We start from the raw sequence: 5,356 nt of genomic DNA on the forward strand, positions 1-5,356 counted from the left end.
ATTTTTTGGTTCTATCGGATTAAATGGGTTGCTAATACACTAGAACCGAACCGAAGCCGTTAATTGTTTGGTTACTTCGGATGTAACCGGATCCGAACCGGAACCGACAAGTACCAAACCGTATCCATACGGTACCATTTTCTTTAGTTCTGAAATATCTGAAATCCAAAAAACCCGACCCGGATCCGAACCGGTTATCCGAATGCCCAGACCTAGTGAAACCAACTTAAAGAAAAAGAAACTCAATCGAACCAAGAACATCTTAATATTTGGATAAAGGTGAATTTTACGTCTAGTTAATATGGGTTAAACTAACTTGGTAAAATTTCCCAACTTCAAAAGGAAAACAACCAGAAAAATAGAGAGAGAGAGAGAGAGATCTGGCGGAGAAGGAAACCAAAAATATTATAACTCCACCACCAACCTTCGTTCCTCCTCCCCTCCAGATCGAAAACCCTAAATTGAAATTCATTCATTGTTTTTCGGTGATTTCGGAATGGTAATTAACAAAAGGGATTGAAATTGAAGTCCTTGGGGACATTTTCCGCCTGATTGTCAATGGCATCAGCTCAGGTTAAGCCTAGCTCGCGGAGGCAGGAGGTCGCCGAAGCTGGACGCCGTAAGGTAAATCGACCCCCACCTTGTTCGATTCTCTCGTTACTTTGAATCATCATCAAATTTGTCCATGATTATTAGAATTGAGATTGATCTGATACAATGTTCTGAATGTGTTCAGCTTGAGCAGTTCCGAAAGCAAAAAGCTGCCAAGAAGGCATCACAAAGTAATAATACTACTACACAGCCTGTTGTCTCAGATTCAGATGGAGATGTTGTTGATGCATCCATCATGTCTAATGGGCAATCTTGCTGAATCGAGTGGAGGTTTCGATCAAAGGGATGATTTTCCCTCTCCTTCTTCTGGAAGCACTCTGCTTTCAACCTCGGTGCAAATGGACGGTTTCATGCATGGCGGTGGATCAATCTCATCCACAAAAGGTACGTGGCTTTCATATGAGATTGCTGAAACGATTTAGTGCCTTCTTTAAAGGGAATGAACAACCTAATTGATCTTTACGGTTTTTGTTGCTAGACTCTCTACAACCTACTACCACGATGGCAGGATTTGTTCACGAAGTTGACAAAAATGAACATGGGAGTGGTCAACTAAGAGGAGGTAGCAGTATTGTGCAGAAGTCGAGCAGTTATTTGTTTACTTCTCCCGAAACATCATCCGAACCTTCAGATTACAGCGTAAATATCGCAAGCTCTTCGCCCTTGTACTCAGCTATAAATGAATCAAGTGCGAAGAGAAATCGTCCATCTTTTCTTGATTCCCTTCATATTTCAAAAGCTCCAGAGACTCAGTATCAACACCCTGGGAAGGAGGCGGATCTGACTACGCCAAGTGGTTCCCAACTCACTGGCGGTGATGGTTTTGGACTATCCTCACGCCAGCACGTACCAAGGAAAATAGACAGCAATGGACCATCATTTACAAGTGAATCTCCTTATCCATTTGGAGTCCTTTGTTTCCTGTTGCCAATGGAGTAATGCCTGGTTTTACTGATTACTCCATGCCAAAACAAAATGATGATTTTAGTACTCTGGAACAGGTAATATACTTATTTCTTGCACCATCTTTTGTTTTGTATATGTATTGTCGATATGCTACTAAATATTTTGAAAGTTATGTTTTGATAATGAGCGAGAAAGGGTATGCTTTTCTCATTTAGAATAGTTAATTGGGAATTGCTCACACGATAGATGAAGCAATTTGTCAAAGATTTGTGATTGATGCCTCTCACTTGTGGTTTATATTCTTTTTAAATTGTCATGCATTTTGATTTTATGTTACTTCAGGATCCTTGCTTCACTATCGCTCTTTGTACACCCTTTTTGACCTACGGTTTCATATTTCCACTTGTAGCATATTGAGGATTTGACACAAGAAAAGTTCTCATTGCAAAGGGATCTTGATGCTTCACGTGCTCTGGCAACATCCCTAGCATCTGAAAATTCTTCGATGACAGACACTTATAATCAGCAGGTACTTGAAGAGTTATGGCATCCTAGTTTCATAGTGTCCAGCATACGTAGAGAACAAGCTTAACCATTTGTAGTAGTTGACTTATCATTTACATTACTCATGCTTCATTGTTCGCCAGAATTTTCTGTCATGTGGTTTGGGATTTATGGGAGATGCAAAGAGTCTTATAGTTCATGATTTGGACGGATGTGAATGAGTCTCTTTTTGAAGTGCCATGCTCTTAAACCATTTTAAAATTATTTAATCATCACTGCACTCACAAGTGAGACAGAGATGGTTGTTAAACAAATAATTTTGAGATTATTTCTTCAGGATGTCTACGTATTTAGCATTTACTAAGCTTATCTACTACTGAGAGTGAACGATGTCTTATCTACTGTTGACTTGTGTCCACTGATTTTTGTAATAGTCACAAACCTCCATATGAGGCAATGATTCATGTAATGATTGTTCTCGCTTCTATTTCATCCAGAGAAGTTTTGTCAACCAACTAAAAGATGATATGGAGAAGCTTCAGCAACAGATCTAAGAATAAATGGTTAGTATCCTGTTAACAACCTATACTCAACTAAAAAATTGGTTAGTTGGTAACTACCTATACAACAAAACCCAGTTGTCTATGCCCTAGCAGTATATTTTAGCAAAGGATGATTTTGCATTTTGCTGCACTTACATGTTATCCAAAATGCTCAATGTTTACTTATGAGACTCGAAATTTGAGTATTCCTGAGTATGATTCTGGATGTGCATCCGTATGCCGTGTTCAGTCATCTGCTGTAGCTATTGTCTAGATTTTTCCAAAAGTTGTTACTTAATTCAACTCTGTTTCCTTACAGGCGGAACTTGAATCCTTCAGAATTGAGTATGCAAATGCACAGCTCGAATGTAATGCTGCTGATGAGCATTCCCAAATACTGGCTGCTGAAGTCATCAGTTTGGAAGATAGGGTAATAACTACCACATTAGTTCTTAAGAACGAAATAACATTTTTAACTTATTGCAAATGTGTGGAATGACATTTTTAGTTTAATTTTTGGATTTTATGCTGTGAAGATGTTTGTTTCCTCTACCCTCAGATGCTCATATTCATCTGTTTAGCGGTTGACTTTATCGTGGAACATATATAGGTTCTCAGACTCAGATCTAGTGAGTTAAAGCTGGAGAGGGAACTGGAGAATGCACAAGCAGAAATGTTATCTTACAAGTATGCTCTTTACTGTATTGTTATTTACCTACCAGTAATTCCTATGGATTTTTTGAGATATATAATTCTCGTCTTTAACTATCACCTGTTGTAGGAAAAAATTACAGAGCGTAGAGAAAGATCGCCAAGACTTACAATCTACTATTAAAGCTCTTCAGGAAGGTAAGTACACTGCAAAGTAATGTGATCCTACAAATTCTGTATAAATCTTATACACTTCATCGTCCATTTCAGAAAAGAAGGTCCTACAGACTATGATGCAGAAAGCTTCCTCTGGTGGAAAATCCACTGACCTTGTTAAAAGCTCCACTAGCAGGAAAAACGCATCAACCTCTACCGAAGGTCTTGGTAATGGTCCTCCTATAAAATCACAGTAGTATATGCTCACTATTATGGAAATGTGAAATATATTTTGGATACCTGAACTAATATATCTGCATTTTCGCATCCTTATAAACAACTTCAGGTTTAATCATATGCCTACGTAGACTCTAGTTGATGGGCTGTATAGTCTTCCAAACCAGGATTTTACTATTCTATAATCCCATCTTCTTGTTTGCTTTTTGCAATTTCAGATACTATGTCAGGGAGCTCCAACCAGGAAACAGATTCTACTGCGCTGCTCGAAAGTGATTCGTCTAACACCACTATCATTCCTTAAACTGGGCAATTAACTCTTGAAGGATTTTCATTGAGTGTCCCAGATGATCAGATGAGAGTGATTGATAACATTAATACGCTGATTGCTGAGGTAGTGTTCATGGATTATTAATGTGAAGTTATCTCAGATTTTTTTTTGTTCTTTAGCTGTGAGAATAAATACTCTTCAAGTGTTACGATGCTCTGCCATTTCTCAATGTGGATGACAACATGAGAATTATTTTGCATCTTTGGCTGCAGTTGGCAATTGAAAAAGAGGAACTGGTGCAAGCATTGTCATCTGAGTTATCTCGAAGTGCGCATGTGAAGGTACATTAACATCAACTGAAAAGCATGAAAATACAGGAACTAGAACGTGTCTTCTTTATATTCGGCGACTTGTAACAACATGTCTGACTGTGCTTTGTATATGGTTTCGTCCTTGTTGGCTCAAAATCCCACGCCATTTTTATATGTTCGTTTAATGTTTATGTGTTTATTAGGCACATTGTGTTTATATTTTTCTCATGTTTGGTAACCATAGGAGTTGAATAAAGAGTTATCCAGAAAACTTGAAGTGCAGACGCAGAGGTTAGAGCTACTAACAGCACAGAATATGGCGATAGACAATGTTTCACGTCCAAACCAGCCAGATTCTCATGTTGTTCAAGAGAGACCACCGATTGCAGATGAGGGCGATGAGGTACACACACACACACTCTCTCTTTCTTCTCTGGAAAAGATGAGGTACACACACATTAATCACTTTCTCTCTTTAGGTGGTGGAAAGGGTTCTAGGATGGATCATGAAGATGTTCCCAGGAGGGCCATCGAAAAGAAGGACGAGCAAGCTCCTCTAATGCACTACTTGCTCAGCCTTGACCCTTGTTTCCATTCTGTACATCCCGGCATAGCCATGGACCGCTCGCTATTGCTTCCTTCTCCGTTTTGTTTTGGAAGACCTTTTGGATAATTGATCCAAAATTTTGGGTTCATTGGAGTTGAGTAAAATCAAGAAGACAGCAGAAATGGTATAGTGAGACAGAGACACGTTTATATATGAGTGCGTTTTTGTTTGACTTGAATTTTGTAACTGTTTTTATAGTCTTAAGGTTAAAGGTGTTCCAGCCAATATGCTAATTACAAAAAAAAAAATCGGTTTGGTTTTGTATTTCACTGTTTCCATTTTAGATTCAAGATTCGGTTAAGCAAATATATAAAACAAGATTAATTGTTTGTCTAATTTCATCTTTTACTGTGCTTTGATTCTATAAAGAGTAGACATGTTGATATACATTCTAGTCTAATACTCTGGGGAAATGCAAAAATTTAGATCAATGCAATTGAGTCGGTTTGAGAATTGTGTTGGTTCAATGCTTTCTGGTTATTTTCGGTTTGACACTTGTAAGACAAGGATGTTAGACGGATAAGAGTGAGAGTTGTTGTAGACGTCATCCTTTTTCCGA

At 38.3% G+C, this 5,356-nt stretch overlaps 1 pseudogene; it reads left to right on the forward strand.

The window, feature by feature from the left end:
• The first annotated feature begins 308 nt into the window (after positions 1-308).
• Positions 309-5,133, forward strand: LOC106416321 (annotated as a pseudogene).
• Positions 5,134-5,356: the final 223 nt, after the last annotated feature.

The sequence above is a fragment of the Brassica napus genome, chromosome C3 (genome assembly GCF_020379485.1).
Source record: "Brassica napus cultivar Da-Ae chromosome C3, Da-Ae, whole genome shotgun sequence".
Taxonomy (NCBI): Eukaryota; Viridiplantae; Streptophyta; class Magnoliopsida; order Brassicales; family Brassicaceae; genus Brassica; species Brassica napus.